Below are 23,161 nucleotides of genomic sequence, written 5' to 3' on the forward strand. Positions count from 1 at the left end.
TGCCACTGAGGCGATGGATGCAATTTATAATCAGATTTATATTCCAATCATTACTTATGCTTGTGGAATTTGGGGAGGTGATGTTTATAAGACTCATATAAAGCGTAAACTTATTTCGTCACAACGTAGAGCTCTTATTCAGATCACCAAGGCCTACAATACCACGCCCAATATCTCTATTCAAGTTCTGGCTAAGAAAGCCCCTATTGATCTTATCATCACCTCCTATTTTAAACAATGGCAAATAAAGCATGGCCTTGATATTTATACTAGCAACCAACAAATAAGTCACACCGACTTGGAACAAGAAATTTCTTTTGTCATTTATTCACAATCTTTGGCCCTTTCGTCCACACCGTCAATCGTCTTCGAGCAACCCTCTTACAATGATTACGAAATCTTTACGGATGGTTCGAAAACAGATATAAAGGTTGGTTGTAGTTATGTTGTTTACCAGAACGGGCAGGAGATTGCTCTGGGCCAGTTCAGATTGGGTGAACAATGCACTATTTTTCAAGCAGAACTCTATGCCTTGAAAATGGCCATTACTTGGGCTAACAATGTCCAGCATAAACAAATAGCTATCATTACTGATAGCTCTTCCTCTATTGCAATCCTTCGTAAAAGATCCTTTCACCCAATCGTTTATGACATTAACACTCTCATTTCCAAGTCTTCCAATCGATATTATATTTACTGGACTCGTGCACATATAGGTACCCATGGTAACGAAAGAGCTGATGCCTTAGCTAAGGCAGCTTCCAACGATAATAGTCTTAATATCTCTTATGATAAAATCAGCACCAGTACTCTCAAAAGAATTCTCTGGCAGGATCTCCTATTAACTTGGCAAAACACCTGGGACCAACATAACCACCCTATTACTCATAGATTTATACCTTGTATCAAGACCTTTTTTACATACAAATGGTACAGACCTAATAGTTTTGTTACGCAATTTCTTACCGGCCATGGTCGCTTTCAATCTTATCTAGCGAGATTCGTTAACGCAACCAGTTCAATGTGCTCCCTGTGTGGTGTTACAGATAGTAATGTGCACTACATTTATGAGTGCCCCATGCTTAATTTGGAGCGACATATACTGATTACCACTATTAATTCACATGGCCATAACTGGTCTGACTATAACACAATCCTTCGTGAAAAAGACTCATATGAGGCCTTTTTCGACTTAATCACCAAATACTTTGCACGTACAACAGTCAGTGGCTTTTAGTCAGCTTTGTACTCAATCACTCTCTTGAGTATGATACGATACCATCTTATTCCGATTCATCAAATAATTCTAATTTCAGCAGCCATCATGTTACACATCATAAGCCTCAGGATGTCTGGCATAAGTCTAATTTATCCTGATTATTCAGTAGTTATTCTCTACCAAAGTGTACTGTTTACGTGCGGACAGATGATCAAGACTGCAGCACTAAGTTTACAGTACACAATATATACATTAGTGCTGAAAAACATTTTTCTTCATCCTATTTTGCTTATGGCTGTCTCTTTTTAAGGATGGACTTTGTGTATTGGTGTCGAATGTGACTGGATTTTAGCTGAAATCGCACCAAGCACAATCTTCGAGACACCGCTCGATCGTCAGTGTTTTCTGTATTGTATTGTATTGTGTTATTGTATTGTGTTATTGTATTGTGTACCTATTACGCCTGTGTATTTTACCTTTATATTATAATTAATTATGTATTTTGTAACACCTATATCTATCTGTATCTTTATTATTGTAATTTGTTATCACCGGGTAGTGCTCACTGCGGAACCCGGCATGTACCATTGTGTGCGTTAATAAAGAAATGAATGAATGAATGAATGACCCATTTGGACCTCTCTAAATGGGGGTCCATTGCTTGTGCCCAAACCAGGCAATGGCCCCAACTCGTATGTACCAGCCTTGTCGTGGCAGAGGGGCTCAGTACCCAGGGGGCATGCTGTAATGGTATGTGCCCTGGGGAAGCTAATGGTATGGCGGGGGATTCAGGTATTGGCCTGTCTCTGAAACCGCACCATGTGCTTGGTCTATGACCTCAGGGGAGAGGGTTGGGGGCAATCCCTGAGGGTACAGGTCAAAAACCGGGGGTAGCGCACCTGGGGCGCTCCATCGTTAGGGGCCCGGCGGACCCAGCCAGTTTTAGCTGGCCGCCCTGATCAGGGGGTGGTTAATCTCGCGCCCTGTTGGAGTGCGGGATGGCGACCCAGGTAGGACCCTTCAGCAGGACGCGGGGGCCTTTCCCGAGGCCACAGGGATTGCCCTTGGCTCTCTCTTAAGCCTTGGGGCATGGCCGAGTGCATGTTGTGGTGGAGGGGGTTAGGCTAGTACCTGGGTCTGGGGGGTATGGGTCTCTATTATAAATTAAATGGAAGTTAAATCAAAGCAAAAAACGTGTACAAGCGCCGGGGGGTGGGGGGAATTTCCTAGTTTCCAAATACCAACAAGGATAAGCAGGAGTTTAGATATAACAGATGATATGGAATTAAAAGATATAGAAGGTGAAGAATCGATGGAATACATGAATCAGTTGGAGAGGATACAGGTTGAATTGGTTAAAATATGTATGAATAAAAATAGTAAAATATCTAGTATAATGACAGGAAAATTACAGGATTTGTTCGGGGATGCGACTAGCATAATTAAAACTTTAATTTTGGAAAATGAGAGGTTGAAAGGAAAAATAGAATGGTTACAAGAGAAACGAATAGATAGAAGATTACAAATTCGTAATAGTAGTTATGCGGATATAACAAAAAAAAGAGGTAAGTAAAGGTGTTAAAGGGGAGGTAAATATGATGTCTCCAGCGGTTATAGTGAAAGGAAAAGAAGGGATAAGTAATGAGGATATTAAGTGTACATTTTTGACGGCAATTAATCCAAGTCAGGATAAGATTAGATTGGTTGGAGTTAGAAAATTAAGAACGAATGGTATTGTAGTTAATTTAGCAACTGAACAGGATAGAGAGAGAGTAATGAACCATTCAATTTTGAATAAAAGTGAGTTAAAGATACAGGTTCCAACAAAAAGAAATCCTAGGATGATTTTGTTAGATGTACCTAAGGAAATTGATAGTAATGATTTAGTTAAAGAGATTTATGACTTAAATGCAGATTTATTTAACAATCAGATGAATTATGAGGATTTCAAATTACAGTTTAAATTAGTTTATCGAACTGGTAAGCATAGAGAGTCATTAACGAATTGGGTTGTGGAAGTATCTTCTGCATTACGGAATACGCTAAATTATTTAGGTAAAATATTTATAGAATATAGGTGCTGTATTATTAGAGATTATTATGAGGAAGCAAAGTGCTTCAAATGTCAATTGTTCGGACATTTAGCAAAAAATTGTGTTAGTGATGGTGATGTTTGTTATAGATGTGGACAAAAAGGTCATAGATCTCGAGAATGTAGGAATGATAGTGTTAAATTATCTGTCCCATGTAGGCAATTAAATAAATCTTGTGATCATGTCTTGCGGAGTAAAGAATGCTATGCATTTCAAGTAGCAATATCCCGTTATAAACAATTAATAGATTATGGGTAAACAAGGAAATTCAATTGATAATAGTATAGGATTGTTTCAGATTAATGTACAACGGAAAAAATCTGTACCTGGTGAGATGTTACAATTAGTGAATAAGGGTTTGGCCAGTTTTGTATTTTTACAAGAGCCATACACCGTTAAGGGAAAAGTGATAGGATATGGTATTAAGACTCGTGTAGTTCAGTGTTCCAATGGAACACCTTGGGCTGCATTGATTATTTTGGATTATACATGGACTGTGTTAGATATTAATAATTTATCTTCCCCAACTTGTGCAGTTGCACAAGTAGTTAGGGGGAATGAAAAGATATATTTAGTTAGTATGTATTTTCCACCTAGCAGTGATATAGAAGTATCTTTAGAAAAGCTAAATACTATATTGATGACTTTTCGAGGACAGAATTATATAATAGGTATGGATGCAAATTCGAAGTCTCAGTTGTGGGGTTCTCCAATTACTGATACTAGGGGTGAAAAGTTAATGATGGTTATATCTAGATGGAATTGTTTTGTGGTTAATAATGAGAATCAGATCCCTACATATCAATCATCTAGGTGAGAATCTTTTGTTGATTTGGTATTGGTGTCTAATAGTTTAAAAGATAGGGTATCTGATTGCATGGTGACTTATGAATATATAACAAGTGATCAAGCATTGATCCATTATAATATGGAGTTGGGTTCTGACTATAGAAATAATTCATATATGATATTAAGAGATAATGCGAGAATAAATTGGAATAAATTTAGAGGAATATTAAAGAGCATAATTAATCCATATGTAGTATCGTGGGCAGATGATAAGAAGGATGTGGTTGCTTATTGTGACCATATTCATAATTGTTTAAGTAAGGCTATTAAATGGGTATTTCCAATTAATATAGTTAGAAAATATGTTCCGAGATGGTGGACAGAAGAACTTAGCAATATGAAATTTCAGGTTTGTAAAGCTAGGAAAGCATATCAGAGGGAATATGATATGATTTTGAAAGATGTTAAATTGGAGATATATAGAAAATTAAATAAACAATATAAACAATTAATTAGTGAGGCGAAAATAAAAAGTTGGAAAAATTATGTTACTACTGAGGTTAACTGTAATGTATGGGGTTTACCATATAAGTTAATGCGTGATAAGGTNATTTAAAAAAGAAAATATTGATGTAATATTAACTGGCCTTCATGTTGTCCAGATTTAGATTCCATTGAAAATGTGATAATCCGAAAGTACTCTGAAAAAGAGTTACATAATTTTTCACCCTAAACAAACTTAATTAAATAATTTACTTTAATTTCACTTAAAAATGTTTAAAAAGGATAAAATTTAAAATAAAGTTAATATAACCAAAAAGGTTATAAAACTTTAACATCCGGCAAAACAGCTATGTTACTCAGCAGTTTAGCAAGAAATGCGGATGTTTTGCTTCCTTCCTCCACTCCTCGTTTCTTAGAATTTTGCACACCACCTGCTCAAATGCCATAACACATTCCTATGAATTATTGTTGTGAAATATTCGGTAATAAAAAAGCCGAGGTAGCTAGATTCGAGGCAGTTCGCCAGAATCTTGCCATACGGCAGTTCATCAAAGATAGAACATGCCATACCACTCCTTCTGACGTCTAGCATCGGTGCCATAATCAGCTCCTCCAGAGTGACCCACGAGGTAATATGATTTATTGTGAACTCTCTCTCTCTCTCGGTTGAACAGATAGATCCTAGTCTCGCGATAGGATATAAATCCTGTACTTTCCATGTTCTACATCTGTATTTTTATTATCTGCTAGTATTATTGTTAATTCTAATCAAATTATCAACTTCTATATAAGAAGAACCTCCCTAGTCTTAAGTTAGACAGATGTTTTATGTTTTGTTGTTCTATTATTTGTATTTGTTATTTTGTTCTTCTATAATTAAATGGTTGATTTTATATTATATAACCTTTGTAGTTTGGTATTTGTTCTTAAGCACAACCCCACACAGAATCTTACCACTAGGGTTCTGAGAAAAATTAAGCCATCCAGTGACAAAGTGAGCAGATCTAACAGATCTCTCGATTAGAGGGCCTGGACCCTCGTCCGTATTTTCACAAAAATATGAAGGATTTTAGCAGCCATTGTTTATCAAAATGGGAAACAATATGAATCTGTAAATCAATTGAAAATTGCAATAATGGATGCATGGGATGAAATTAANTATTATTTGTATTTGTTATTTTGTTCTTCTATAATTAAATGGTTGATTTTATATTATATAACCTTTGTAGTTTGGTATTTGTTCTTAAGCACAACCCCACACAGAATCTTACAACTTGGGTTCTGAGAAAAATTAAGCCATCCAGTGACAAAGTGAGCACATCTAACAGATCTGTCGATTAGAGGGCCTGGACCCTCGTCCGTATTCTCACAAAAATAAGGGGGATTTTAGCAGCCATTGTTTATCAAAATGGGAAACAATATGAATCTATAAATCAATTGAAAATTGCAATAATGGATACATGGGATGAAATTAACAATGAAATTAAAAAACTAATAAANAATCAATTTTGTAGTTTACAGCACCTGGTGGGCCTGGGGTGGGGGTTGAGGCTTCCTGCACTCAGGACCCTATATAAGTCGCTGTATATACCAATTGTTGTTTATGCTGCTGGTGTGTGGGGCGACGGGCTTCAGCTCCCTCAACGTGAGAAGCTTTTATCTTCTCAACGTAAAGTGTTGATAATGGTGATTAGGGCATACCATACTATTTCTTTACCGGCTGCTTAATTAATTTCGGGAGAAATGCCTATTGATTTGGTTGTTAAATTCGAGTATTACAAATATTTAGTTAGGACGCGGAAATCATTTACTTATGGTAATATTATTTATCAGCCAGATGCATCCGGGTGTGTTGACTCATTTATAGTTCAACAAGTTAAAAATAAATTATTAGAAGAATGGGAAATTAGATGGCAAGGGGATACGAGAGGTCGGGTGACTTATCTGTTCTTTCCCACTGTTGGTGATAGATTGGCTGCACACTGAGTTAAACCTGATTATTTTGTTACTCAGATTTTATCAGGCCATGGGGATTATCGAGAGAAGTTGTTTAATTTTAAGTTGGTTGATTCTCCATTTTGTGAGTGTAGTCAGCGGGATACTATACATCATTTTATATTTGATTGCCCATTATATGACGGTTATAGGAATGATGAGGTTTTTAATTCTACTTATTTACAAAACTCTTATATATGTTTTGTTAATGATCCAAAGGTATATAGTAAGATTCTTACAGTTTTAACAGAAATGCTTAAGATAAGAAGTAATAATCGTTTGTAGTATTGTATTTTAACTGCTTGTCCTTATATATATCATATATATTTTAATTTAACAGTTGTATTATTTTATTATATATTATTATACACTTATAGATAATTTTATGAGAATAGGTATATATTACATATTTATTGTCCAGAACACTATTATTTAGAGTTTTAAAATATTATTAGTAATTAAGGTTATTAGAAATCTCGCAGCCGGTAAGTCATAATGACAGGAACGGCTTATTCGGACAATGGGGGACATCTGACCCATTTGGAGTTCAGACTTCGATTAAACTACTACAAGTATCTGGAGTTAAGAATGCTCTACTGTCTTGACAAATCCTTACAAGTGTTATCTACATAGGTGAAGTGTTCATTTGAAATCCCTACCTTTGGTGAACCTTATAGAATTCAAGATTTACGAAGTTAATTGTTAGTTAGCATTATCTAACTGTTACTTCTAGTGAATAAACTACAATAGTAAGCTGACTTAGCACTTGGATAGCTACAATGAACTGTTAATTATTACAAATTATAAATACCGCTCGTATAGAAAAAATACAATTGCTTTTTATAGAGCTATGGTGATCAGTGTTGCTGTTCCTAGTACATTTGTACTTTTCTGGTACATTTTGCCCTTTCCAATAAATTAAAAGTACATTTAGATTTTTCGTACATTTTCAGTACATTATAATATTTCAAGTACCATTTACGGTACAAAATAATATTTCACGCCTTTAACGAAAAAATGAGAAAAATGACTTTAATAAAGTCTCACTAGTATCACTGCTTGCTAATTTAAATTATCCAATCAAAACATAGATAGTTGCACGTGTAAACGGTCTTGACTCAGTGATCTTCTTTCACACGTTCAGTTTTCTGCACAATCTCATTAGGATCTTGACAAAATTTTTCATGTCACGTGGTCCAAACAATTCAACTCCGTCAAACAAAAATAACCGACTGGTAAGGAAATCAATAATNAATCAAGTTTAAGTCATTTTATTCGACTTTACGTCTGTCCGCCACAAATATTGAAGTCGTAATATCACTAGAAAAGCGTTTAAAGCACATAAAATCATATTAAAATATATACATTTACAAGTATGTACTGTATTTACAATACAGTACATACTTGTACAGAAAAAAGTAATCTAAATTTACGAATGCATGTAATGTACTGTATTTACAATACAGTACAGTACATGCATTCGTAAATTTAGATTACTTTTTTCTGTACTCTATTAAAAACTAAAATTTATTTGTTTGTAAGCTTAAAATAGATTCTTATTAACCATATATTATTAAAAATGCATTAATAAATAAAATACAGAACTGGGAATAGTAATTTATAGTTTAGCGTAGTGACAAGTAGATTCCGAGACAAGTAAATTCGACTTACGTCGTTTTTCGATTTAAGTCATTTTCCTGGAACCAATTACCGACGTAAGGTGAGGTATACCTGTATTCCTAGAACTAGTACATTTTGAAGGAAAATAGTACATTTTTTGAAGGCGCTTCAGTACGTTTTGAAATTTCATTGCGGCAACACTGATGGTGATACAGAATTGTAGGTCACGTGATAATCCGAAGGTCATCTCTCATTAAGCTGTGATTGTTCCGGTCTAAACTCATTTACAGAACATTGCATCCAACTTACAAGATGTACAAATTATGTTATTTGATAAAAGAAATATTTACAAAAAATATATGTAAAATAAAGCATTTAGATAAATTATATAAGCTTCTATAACACTGTTTCGAATACGAACATTTTCCTCGCTGCTTATATTAGATTCTGGCCTTATTTACAAATTCGCTAAACATTGAAAAACAAAAATTCTAAAGTCGCTTTTTATATCAACTTTTCGGTCTTTATTGATTATCAAAACTACCACTTTTACGAAGCGTGTATAAACATTTCCAAAAGCTGTTCATTGAACAACAACTTCAAATCACGTGACATCGGCAGAGAAGTTGCAAGGAAGTTGACGTAGGTTCCGTTTCCGCTTTCAGACTCATTTATCAAAAGATCGTAAATTGTGGAAGGTACAAAATAAGTTTGTACAAATTTTAAACCAAGTTAGGTAACATTTGGGCAAATAAATATTTATAAATATGCAGATAAAACTCTTAAAAATGGTCTATTTAGCATTAAACCAACACCAACACAAAATGAAAGGAACTTCTCTACTTTTGAAATTTTTGTCAAAAAAGTACCCAATTCTCAAATAAATCATTAGACCAACGTGGGGTCCACGCCTCACAGGAGGCAATTCGATTGTTAAGGAGGCAATTCGAAAATGGACTCATCCAGAGTTTAAGTTAACCGTATAACCGCTGTATATGTTAGAGGGGCATAAGAATTTTAGAAACGCTTAGGTGGGGCATAGCCAGGGCCGGATTAACTCGCTTTCGGACCCTAGACATTTTTTTCTTACCGGGCCCCTTCCTTCTCACACAAAAAAGAAAGCACATTAAAAATATAAAACAATAAATAAAACAAAAATAAATAATGTGAAAAACTAAAACAAATCTTAAATTTCTATTAATAAAAAATTTTTAATATACAACAATAAATTTTAGTTTTTCTGGAAAACTTTGAACAGTTTGTTTATAACTTTTAAAACATTGAAATTTATTTTATTAAATGTTTAACAAAAGTTGTTATACAATAACAATATTACCTTAAAATATTAATTGTTTAATTTAATCTTTTTTTATTATTAATATTTAAATAATATAATATTTTACCCGTGAAAGATAAATTGAATAATGAAAAAGATAATTTAAATAAAAGCCAAGATAGTNATATAAGCTTCTATAACACTGTTTCGAATACGAACATTTTCCTCGCTGCTTATATTAGATTCTGGCCTTATTTACAAATTCGCTAAACATTGAAAAACAAAAATTCTAAAGTCGCTTTTTATATCAACTTTTCGGTCTTTATTGATTATCAAAACTACCACTTTTACGAAGCGTGTATAAACATTTCCAAAAGCTGTTCATTGAACAACAACTTCAAATCACGTGACATCGGCAGAGAAGTTGCAAGGAAGTTGACGTAGGTTCCGTTTCCGCTTTCAGACTCATTTATCAAAAGATCGTAAATTGTGGAAGGTACAAAATAAGTTTGTACAAATTTTAAACCAAGTTAGGTAACATTTGGGCAAATAAATATTTATAAATATATAAAAGCAACATTTAAAATTTTTGGGTGAATTATTAGAAATTTGAAAACAATTATAGAATGTCCTTGATAGTTATATCCGTGATCGCCTGTCTCTTCTGGCTTCTATTGATAATATAAACATTTTGTTTTCTTATATCTTATTATCAATTACAACTACAAACTTTAACACATGGAGCATGTGACAAAATATTATTTTATCGATAATTACTTTTTTATTAATACACCTGAGACCCATGACAATATATATTAACCTACTTTAAGTATTATTATTTTATTTAAAAGTCATTTTAATCGTAATTATTACATCAAATTATGAAATGGAATGTTTCAAGTGTAAGATTAGGAGGGAGGGGAAGAAGCCATGCGTGGTGAACAAATGTGTTTTTATCTAAATTATAATAACATTTACTTATATTTACGTGAAATATCGACAACTTTCTTTTGGAGAAATGTTTCTTGATAAAATAAATTATCTATATGAATAAAACTTTCGATAATACATTAGTTACAATGATGTATTCTTCCTTTATTACATTTTCTATAGTATGTATTATATATTACACAATATTTCCTAGATTATAGCATAATAATGTGTAAAAAACTGAAAATTCTGTTAATTTGTAAACGCAGATACTCTCACATAAAAAGCATACTGTATTGTCTATACATTTATCGTCAGGTATTCGCAATTGAATTTTTCTAAATAAACCTGTCTAATCTATAATTTATTTGGCAGAAAGAAGTTTTTTATGGCCCGTGTTTCATATATCTAATGTTTTTGTCACGTTATTATTTCAAATATCGAAAAAAATATACATTTCTAATATCGATATATATGAATATTTTTACGATTGAATATTATATTTTGATACTTTCATCTTCTTTCACTAAGAATACATACTTTTATTTTAAAACATTAATTTTTTTATCTACAAAAAAACAGTCCAAACCAGGCAAAAAACTGACTATGAATTATAAGCTGTGTTGGAGGGATGTCAGCTTATTCGTCCCATCTTTGATATAATTCGTTTTTTTCTGTATTTACACTCAATTTACGTAAAAAATTATTGTATTGTGCTGTTTATATTTAATATATTATCTTTGTTTCTGTTGAATAAATTGAATTTTACGGGAGATTTCAACAGCCATCTGTTTCCCATCTAATTTGCATATTTGTGATAGTGCATTACTAATCTTTATTAAACAGATCTAGACATTTTATATTATTTAAATCTGACTGAAATAATAAAATAATTATATAAAATTTTTAGTGTTTAGTAGGAAAGTTTAAATTCCACGTGACGTTACAGTCATCCAATGGTTCGCAGAGAGATTTGGCGCAGTGATCTTTTTATATGTAATTTGCATAATTAGAATGGTAAATTACTAATCTTTACTAAACAGATATAGCTATTGTGTATTAATTAAATTCATCAAGTTTCATGGAAGAATTTTTCAAAACTTTTAGCGTTTATTCAGAAAAATTTATGGTATTCACGTGGTATCTAAGTTGGAAAAAATCGTCATAACTTAAATGCATGAAACTTTAAAAAATTATATAAAATTGAAAATAAATCGAAAACTTTTGAAAAAATCGTAATGGATAGAAAATCACAGAACAATTTAATATAAATTAAAAAAAAAATTTTAGACAAAAATTACCGCGAAAAAAAATTCACATAAAAAAGAATTATGTGACAATAAAGAAGAATTTTTTCTTTACTAGACGTAACTATCTAAAAAAATTTTTTTCGGAATAGAACCGAGAAAAAGGCGTGGGAAAATTCTTAAACATTTTCCCACGCTTTTTCTCCACAACTAGGGAAAGCTCAGCGGCTGATTACTCCACTGTTGACGGGTTAAGATATTCAAGTTCGTTATAAATTTCCCCTTTTTGCTCAAGAAGTTCTTTTATTTCAGTAATAAAATTCAGAAACCGGTCTAATACTGGCCATTGCTATGCCACCTCACTTTTCTGCAAGTTATTAAATCTGAGAATTCGGCATCGTCATCTTCCAATAGCTTTTTAAAAAGTCTGTGCTGTAACGGAGCAGCTCGTATAAAATTTATAATTTTTGTTATGAGGTCCGAAATGTGGCTAAATAAACAAACTTTAGTACACAGAACTTGCTGATGTATCATGCAATGGTAAGCAAACAAATTTAGAAGTGATTCATCTTTTCTACATATAAATTTACTATTTTTATATAATAATATAAAAATATATTATTATATTATTATATAATAATGGAGGATTTATAAGTTATAAATCCTCTATTTTTTCCGATCATTGCTTGAGTTCCGTCAGTTGTAATTAAAGATAATTTATGTAAGGGATGTTCCGGTTGCAAAACAATTTTTTAAAAACTTGATAAATATCTTCATCTCTCGTTTTTTCCTTTACTGGCAAAAGGCACAGTATTTTTTTTTCACAGGGTAGTCTTCGAAAATCATTCTTGTTATTATCATTATTAATTGAGATGTTTTCGTTACATCTAACGATTCGTCCATTTGAAGTAAATACCAAGAGCACAGAAGAAGTACCAAAGAGAGAATCCGAAAAGAGAACTGAAAAGAGAGATTTTTTCAGTTCGAATAGCACTATGAGGCATAATTTTTTTTATCGAAGTTCTCGTGTTCTAATTTAAAATGTCTTTCAATATTATATTTCTTAGTAGTTACGGTGCGATCGCACAGAAGACACACTATTTCCTTTTACTTCCACAAAACAATGTTCTTCTTCCTAATCTTTTTGGAAAATGTAAGAAAAAAACGTGGTCAGTTATTATGACCTGCCTCAACCATACTGAGCAGTTTTTATTGTTAAATTGATAAGATAAAGTAACAATAAAAGAAATTTTTAACAAAAAATAAACGAATTGGCTATAATACTTGTATTTCATAGTTAAGATATAATGCTGGCTGATATAATGTATATGTTACTGTGAAAGACCAATATTTGTGAATGTCGACATTCGCCGATGAATGTCGACACAGACAACTGTGTGAATGTTGACATTCACCACAAACAACTGTGTGAATGTTGACATTCCCCCCATTTCGGTCATTCACAGTAACATATACAACACAGAACCTTTAATGTCAACACTCGTATGACGCTAACTGTCACTAAGTGACATACGTGACTTATAGATGGCAGAACGATTAGTAGTAATAAAATAAAAACGTACAACATGGCGCTAATAATTCTATAGAATTCGATAAAATAATTTTTTGTAGTGGAACTAAGTGTGTACTTATATTTTATTATATATAGAGTTAGTTAATATGTCAATAAGTAATTACTTAAAAATTTCAATTAACATATAAGTAATAAGTAATTTCAAGAAAATTCTGCATAAAAGCTATATCATGAAATTGATTGGATAAAAAAAATTACTTTAATTTATCGGGAATCGTGTTGTGGGAGCATAATAAATCGCTTACGGGCGCGGGGTTGGCCACCTGATATACTGTTTGATTTATAACTAGAAAAATTATCTTACGTAAGAGTTTATCACACCAGGGACCAACACTTTTCGAATTTGCTGCAGCTGCTTTTCTCAGCGATATTTCTTGAGAAGAAGTCTCATCTATGGAAAGTAACTTTTCTTTACAAATTACGAACTGATTACGTTATTACGTGATTACGAATTGATCTGTTAATGGTGTTTTTTATTCGGATATTGCAGACGCCTTACCTACGACCTCTTTCATCCTTTGCCACTCAACCTGACAAACCGTTCAAAAAAACAAAAACGCCATCCAGTGACAAAGTGGGCGATTTCCACCAAACCGTTGCTTGGAAAAGAGGTACGATCTTGTCCTACCTCCGGCTACCCACAAAAGATTTGGCGACAGATTGTCGCCTCTCTTTCGACATCGGCTTGTCTGGTGTCGTTTTCACCTGCACCAAAGCTTATCTGTGCTTGTCGACATACACCGGCGATTGTTCGAATGTATAATAATATAACCGAATATTCGGTCTTTCAGCGACGTATTTTGTATATGTCGACATTCACCAGAAAATATCGACATTCTCTAATTTTGGTCTTTCACAGTAACATAGGCATATATAAAAAAATAAAACTTATATTTTAATATACAATTTTTTTAGTACAAAATTAACAACATATGCTCGTTAATTGGGAAAATTCTTCGAGTTTAGCAGTAAACGAAAACACCATTCTACATTTCAGAGATTGATTTAACTGGGATATTACAAGTCAGTGAACTGACTCAATATTGTCTTTCTGAATTTGCAGATAAATTAAATTCGGTATTTAAATAAAGAAATTTTGTATTTTTCTATTTCATACACTAAAAAAGATATTAGACATAAAATAGCATGCAATTTGTGAATATCAAATATATATTTAAAAATAAATTCATGAATGACTTTTCATAATACAGTAGAGTTTCGAAAACTCGGCAGTCGATAACCCGGCACTCCGGATAACTCGGCCACACACTGGCAGGGCAAAAATATCCTTAGTTTATTAATTTTCATTATAGACAGCTTTATGCCTTATAAAGTATTTTTCTAAAGTCTGTTTTATCAGGTGAATTATTGTACACAGTGTACTTATTAATTTTCATTATCACGTAGTAAAGGCTCTATGTTTTCATAAAGGACGTACTTTTCCTTTGTTTAAGGGTATTTGGGCAGTTTATTCTTTGTTGTGTTCTGAAGTAAACAATACATACAAGTACAGTACAGTATTTTCTGAGGAAACACTCATACTTATTTTTTTAACACCATTTCCGATAACCCGGCATTTTCACAAACTCGGCCACCCTTCGGTCCACATTAGGTTGAATTTTCGAGACTCTACTGTCTTTTAATTGGAAAATATAGCTTGACTTGTAATTCTTTCAGGTAAAGTTATAAACTAACTTACATAATTTTAATTTAAAAAATTTTTAAATACCAACGATTAAATACTGAAACTTGTTGCCAGATCACAGATCATTCGCACAAAGAACTTAGTTTTTCGTTACCAAATACTAAATAAAAATTTATAAATAATATTTCTTAATATCATATTTTAAAATATCAAAAATGAAACCGGAAATATATTATTGAAAATTTGCTAAATTTACTATTTCACTTCTTTCCAGATATTTGTAAACTCTTGACAATATGAGAGATAAAATAAAAAACCTTGAAATAATTAATACATCAAACTAAAAAAAATATGTAAAATGAATTTACTGTATGTTTTTAAATATCCACATTGTATGTAAAATTTAAACTATTTTTCATACAAAAAACAGTAATAACATTTTTTGTATGACAGACATTGATTTAATTGTTTCCTCCTACTCACAGAACGAAGAATTAATTCAATTAACGTCATTGTTTTATTTGTCCTTTTAAAATAATTAATAACAAATACACTGAAAAACGTTTTCAAAGAAGCCAACGTTTTGTTTTTATTGTAACGATAGAATTGCCATTAAAATTAACATTACATCGCAGTTTTTTAATATTAATTTCAAATACCATATGGTGCCAGTAATGGTAACAAAATTGCTCCTTCAATCCGATACAAAGAATATTTTACATTCCAAATGCAATAAAATCTCTCGTGGCTTGTAGTCTTGATTTGTGAATTATGCTTCTATTGTTACTCTTTAATCTCGAAATGGTCCTGATACATTTCTCACAACATAACTGTACCCATCTCAACAACGTTTCCACCTCCTAATATAATGAATTAGTCTAAACTCTCGTTCAAACTTATCCCGGGCACTTCTCCCACCCTCAAAATTAGATGCAGGAGTTAATAAATTAGTCTAGCAACAAAGGAGATTCATTTCAGTTTGTTGGAAAATGTCCGAAATGCAAAGTATTGTCGTTAAAAGATCGTATTAAAGTTATCAGAAAAGCAATTAGCGACGAAGTTTAACTCTGGGAAAACAAAACGTATTTTACCCTACACCTACAGTATTTTCCTTGGGGGTGTATAATATTGTACACGATACATTTAATTGCCTGATCTCATCGTTTGATAAAATGTATTTTTATTTATTTATTTTGAAGCTCATATACAGTATACGCGCGATAAATAGCTTCTCTATCAACCTACCTTATTTCCACGATATTTAAAGAAAATAATATCCAAGTAATTTTCGCAGGCAAAATATTCAAAAAAGAATAAACGCATTAATGCAAAAATCAGTTTTACTTCCTTTTCGATTTTGCGATTGTAATGAAATCGTATAATAAGAAAAAAGAATAAAATTGTTTTATTATTAATTAATAATTTTTCTTACTGTACTTAATTAATTAAGAAAATATTAAATATTAAAAAATACAGTGTTTTTAAAGTTAAAATAAGATTAAACTAACGAAAACCAAAAGCAAAGTGATGGAGAGATAGGACGCGCTTGTATATTGATGACGTAATACACGTAACTGAAAAGCGAACGAAAAGAACCGAGTCGAGTTAATTAAGTCCGAAAACAGAAAGTGTGCGTTATTGTATTAATCTTTAAAATATTGGTGTTAAATCTGACCTATAATATAATGATCACTTCTGTAAATCGGGTTATCCGAGCAGAATAAAATACAATACAATACCAATATAGCCCTATTGTTGAATAAATTCTCTTATTTTTGCTCACCTGAAGTTTTGCTTAGTAGAAATGGCTAATAAGTGCGCGAAATACGTACGGAAATACGGTATTACAGCACCACCTGTATTGGACAACTACCTGTCTAAAAGACCGCTTTTTGAAGGAACCGTGGGTGATCGCCATAGACAGGATTTACTGTATATGGATTACATTTGTTAATTTTTTATATTTTATACTATAGAATATCAGGTCTATGGATAGCATAAGTATACTTAGCTTCGATAAGTTCGATGCTGAATTACACACTTTAACGTACAGTATATACATATTTATTTTTACGCCTATAATCCAAAAAGAATGAGCAACAGGCAAAAATAGTTCGTGGTTAGGCGCGCGGGGGTGATATAGAACCCCCGGGGTTTTTAAACGCGTGTATTTTTTAAAATTTTTTGTGCTAAAAAATGATGCCCTCAGGACCTTCCTTCCATGGTGTAAAGATCGCACCGAAAAAATCACAAATTTGCACGAAAAAAATTTTTTCCATACATTTACAATGAAAATCAGTGGGGTACTATAGTACCCCGCGCCTCTAACGGTGTAATTTTTTTCGCACGACTAACGGAGGTGGCCCGATCTGACTTCGTGTTTTGAGGGAAAGCTTATTGGTTGATATAGAGTCAGTTATAATAGAAATGACCAATTAGAGCATAAAAAGCGTAAAAACAGGATTTTTAAAGCCAATAAACGGCAAAAAATTTTCCCATACACTTAACATTGACAGTTTGAAAGGTGGCGTTTTTTGGCGATATTTATTGCTAAATGATGTTGAGAACATGTTTATTCATCTAAATAATGTCAAGCGACTTATTATTAGCAAATTAGAAGTGAAAAAAAAATTAAAACACGCGATTTTATAGCAATTGTTTACATACTTCCATGTGGTGGCCTTCGGGGGCGTAGCATTTCGCGGGAATATTTCCAGCAATTGTTTTTATAAATCGATCTAATAACAGACATATAAATTAACCAACTACAGTGCAAAAGAAGTTTACTATCGATGTAATCTGCCAATAATTTCCATTTTTACCTCTACTTGCTGTATGATTTTAGATGGTGTATTTTTGGAAATTTTAAGATATTTTTGGCCCGGGGGTTGATACAAAGAATTTAATTGTTGTAGTAGTTAGAAAACACATGCAGGAAGACGACTGACAGCTTAGATAGCATCAGACTTGTTTACAGTTTGTAAAATACACTATTGAATTTGACCAATTTTTTTTTGAAAAATTTCTAAAAACGGGAGACTTTCTGTTTTTCGTTACGAATAAATGAAAACAATATATTTGAAGTAGTTTTCTTCACTAATATATCAAAAACACATGCCCACAAACATCCAAAATGAAAAAATCGCGAAAAAAACTATGAGTTTTGAAAAATAGAATTTTGAAACAAGGGTTCTATAGTTTCCCGCGCGCCTAACCGTGCGGAAATAATTTGCGCGCCTAAACGTGGGATAGACTACAGTCCTATGAAGCACCCATTCATCAACTTTCTCCACACCTTCCTGTGCAGGCACACTTGTTTCGGACACCCTTGTGCCTTTTTAAGCACACTTTTTCACATTTTTTTGTTTGACTCAACATATTCCGTTCTTTCAGATACTTAACTATTTTTTCAAACCAAGTCTTTCTCGGCTTTCCCCAACCACGCTTCCCATCCACCTTTTTCAATTATGCGTTATCACGATTAAAATATGTATAAAAACTACTACAGTTTGATAAAGATTTCTTGCTCTTAGGAATACATGTGCTACACATTATTACAGCAGTGGTAAATTTTGCGGTAGGAGAAAAACACTGCTTGTCAGAAATTCCCGATAGCTACATCAATATACATTATGTATACATCAGTACACTGATGTATACTGATGTATACGTAATTCCACATCTTTACGTATACATTATATACAATAAATACCACAATTATCACTGTTATATATATCAAATAAAACTATTTCTTTATTTGTTTATTGTATATTAACATGATAAACGATTGTTTTTTCTGTCACAACTAAATGCACAGGTAGACACTAGGCATCTTTGACATCAAAATATTCAAATATATTCAAAAATTTCTTCTGGGAAAATATACGTTTCGAGTATACGCAGTTCTACTGTCGGCTTTTCTTCTGATATATCTTGTTTGGAGGTTCTAACTAATATACATCTTGCCAAAAAATTACATATATTTACAGTTAAAAATTTTTACACAAACTTTTTTGGCATAATAATAAACGGCACTTAGCTCAAACTTCTGATGCCCGAATTTAAAAGGTTTTCTTTCGTTGTGACAGATAAAACAAGCTAAAGAAAACACTATTTCAGAATAAACAGAAATAAACAATATTTAACTCCTCTAAATGTAGAACCTTAAGATTTAATTAGCCCGTTGGAGATTAACTTTGGGTTTTAGTTACAATCTCTGTGTATATTAAAAAACATAACAGACAGCAAAATTATAAAAAGATTACATATGTGTAAGTAGTATCGACTAAGTTTAGAAAAAAAAATCATATAAGTATAAGAAAGCAGCAATAAAAGTCAATCAGAACCTTATGCCGCTAGCAAGACAAGTGGCATTATCATAATAAACTATACTAAATATACTTAAAGTTATTTAATTAACAGAGTCTTATATTATCAACATATGTAATGTCAACATAATTTGCAATGTTTATGACACAACAACAATTTTTGAATTCTTGTCTGTCTTCATTTCTGTAATGTTTTCATTGGGAATTACTGTTTCTTGCGATGTTCTATTAGTTAGCACGTTAGACAGAAGACTGCTCAATGGGGATTCGAAGAATACGAAAAAGAACAGAGCAGCAATCAGTGACAAGAACATAACAAACGAATATACCATCCACTGTAAAAGAATAAATGTAATCAGTTATGAATAATTTCTGAAAAGTGAAATTGCAAGTGTATAAAAAATAGCACTTTAATCGAGTAATAAGAACAGCAATGATTTGCTGCTCAATTACTGCAGACTTGGCATAGGTTCGAAAAAAAAATTTGAAGACACAGTAGAGCGTCGATTATCCGAAAGTCAATTGTCCGATAGAATTTCAGTCGGCAAATTTAAATTTTCGCTAGTGCTGTGGCGCTACAATATTTGGCTATATCTTGGGCTACTCAAATATTTTACGTTTATGATGCTAAATTAACTTTTGAAGTATAATTTTTTATTGTCTTTATATTTTTCAATATATTTGTTTTGTTTGTACAAAATACAAAATAAAAAAATAATTTTTACGATACAATAGTCTTCGTTAGGCTTAACATCTATGAAAATTCGACGCGATGCGACACGCAACGGAGAAAAATTTCAACATCGCATACGTTAAATTATTTTTTCGTACATAGTCGAATATCCGAAATATCAGTTATCTGAACAACCCCAGTCCCAAATTGATTCGGATAATAGACGCTCTACTGTATTTTAAATTTTATTGATATATTGGAGTGACCGAATATAAGCATCAATCTCATCTGCCTGGTTGTAGCTTGGGCTTAGTATTCTGGTCATCACTCGGAGCCATAGCTTTGAAAAGTGAACTTGGGAAGCTAAGGATGTGGCGGCATTCAGGTAAGCTATGTTGGGAGGCAATAAGTTAATTCTTAACTGGTATCGTAAATTTTTCTAACGTAACTGGTATCATGGGGGCTGCGCGGCCCCCAAGCAAAATTTGCCTTTAGAGAGCAAGTTTAACAATGTGACAGTTCAAAAGTGCATAAATGCTAAATGGAACCCTTCTTTAGTATAATCAACTTTTATTTATTTATAATAATTTTCTTTACTTAATTATTACAAGAGATCACAAAATTGTTACAACTTTTGGTGTATGCTTTTTTTAACAATACAAAAATCTACCCTATTGTAAGTTTTTACCAAAGATATTTTTTTTCTTCTTCTTAAGAAACTAATCTTTTAAAAAAGTATCTCTTATAGCCTCTAACTATCATTTGTTAAAAAACCACAGGTAATATAATCACTTCTATTTTTAAGACTCAGGAACATTTTAACGCAATTCCGTAGTTCAGTCTTGAGAGTTATCACATAGTATTTTTGTAGTACAATGCACTTTGCGAATTAATTTTAAACAACTGTTGCACTTAGTAGCATATTTACCATCTTTTTTTCCAGCACAAAATGACAAAATACCCTTTTCAGGAGATTTCGGCTTGATCTAGCAATTTGTATAATATTATCATCTATTAGCAGTTCAAATGATTCTTTCGTAGTCATTTTGAATTTTTGATGCAAGGTTGAGATATCTTTGCAAAATTATTGTAAAAATAAAAAAAAACATAAAAACACATTTCCACAAAAAACCAACGTAACTGGTATCATAAGGGCTGCGCAGCCCCCAGAAGGTACGTAGCTCCACCCTTGTATGTGCTACAGGGCTGAACATTTGGCACTCACTGAGAGTCGCGACGTAATGAGATTACATAAAATGGCAGCTGGGCACGATATTTAGATTTTTAGAAAATTGTAAAAATATGACGCGTGGGGGCCGCGCGGCCCCCAAGAAACCAGTTAAGGGTTAAGATCTAAATGGCACCTAGGCGACTTATAAATGTTAGTGTCATGAACGATCTCCTGTGTGACCTGGCAAAAAGTTCGTTGTATGTTAGTTTTGCTGCAGCACAGGAAATCCCAGAGTCAATCGTTTATCTCCTTCCAGTACATCTTCGACTTTGGATTTCAACATAAACTTTTCTAAATCTAAAAGTAAGGCGAGAGGTGGAGGAGGTGAAAAGATAATGTTTGATGATCTTCTTTGGAATCGACTTAAGAGGTTATGTTACTATTTAGTACTCATGGTGTTTAACTGGTAGTGCTAAACGAGATAGACAAGACGCATCAAATGATGCTACTTACAAGTAAATTGTGCTGTGAACAAGTTATTGAAGTTCAATGGGACCCCATTTTTTGTTAGATTAAAAATCTTTACATTGATTACAATAATACAAATAATACTATAAATTATTATAGTATCAATATTAACTATTTTCACTATACGATAAGTGCTCATTGTTAATGTAAAACTATTAAAAGTTTATGATAACAACTCAATTTTTGTTTCTTTTCTTAGTTATTTTTAAAATTATGCAATATGCCGAAAATTCTATGGATAAAGTATTAGCGTCTACTGATTTTTCTATTTTTAACTTACAAGTATTGTACATATTGTTTGCTTCTGTGTACTTATTTTTTTACGCTTATACAAATTTTTAGGCCTATATGTTTTAGCCATAAGAATGACTAAAATTATCACGTAAATGAAAGTGCATAGATTAACTTGCGAATTATTAAAGTCAGATATGCAAATGTATTACATAACATGAAAATTTTCAACTTTACCAAATTAAACTGTAAGACGCCAGTAGCCTTTCTCATAGTGCCACCAACGTAAAGAATGATCGAAAAGTGAAGCAGATATATCCAAACATACAGACTGTTTAACACCACAAAAATACGAAGAGATAACACACGATTGAGGATTCCTGAAAATAAATAAACAACGGTAAAGTGATTATTTAATATTTTTTCAAGTAACAAGTAAATAAAACCATGTAAATAAATACAGTCAGATTATTTTGGTTTAAACAGTTTCAACTATTTTGAAAATTAAACTGAATTAAGTACTACTTCTAAACTATTAATTTGATTAACTACAAATATCCGGTACAAATGTATCGGTAAAGTATATGAACTTGTTCAGGTAATATAATATAGATTGGCTACAATATAAATATAGTTTTTAATATGAAAGTAATAATTATCTAAATAACTCTAATTGATTCACTTACCGTATCTATTTATTCAAATATAGTATATAGGCTATTCATCATTTAGAGAAGTGTATTTTACTTTAGCTAAATCTTTAAACTAAGTTCACAAACGCATTTAATAATAATATAAATGTTAATGCTGTATTACAATTTACAGTAGATTATATAGAAAATACAAAAAAACGCCGTATACGTATTTATTGATAACTATATTTAGAATAAAAAAGTTGACCGTAAACTCTAGATAATGAGAACTTCCTTACCCCCGTGACCTGTCACACAAGCCACTGTCAACCAAGCTAATCCTACGGTCCAAGCAAATGGAGCAATGCACTGAAAGGCGATGATTATATTTTCGTTGGCCATAATATTTTTCTTGTAATTACGCACTCCAAAAACAGATAATGTCATTAAAAATATGCATCCCGTCCAACAAAGTAAAATGGTAATCTAAGAATTAAAACGGAAAATTCTTAATAAAATGACTACGTAAAAAGTTTAATTTTAGTTTTGGTGATATTGCTTTGTGTGAATTAAAAATAAATGTTTAGAAATTTAAAGAGAAAACGTCTTAAATGAAAATTGTAATATTTACTGACATTACGAGTAACACTCCCATGAACAGCAATATATCACGTTAGCAGCCGGTA

Source organism: Centruroides sculpturatus, unplaced genomic scaffold, assembly GCF_000671375.1.
Source record: "Centruroides sculpturatus isolate CEXI.00-Female unplaced genomic scaffold, Cexi_2.0 scaffold1148, whole genome shotgun sequence".
Lineage (NCBI taxonomy): Eukaryota > Metazoa > Arthropoda > Arachnida > Scorpiones > Buthidae > Centruroides > Centruroides sculpturatus.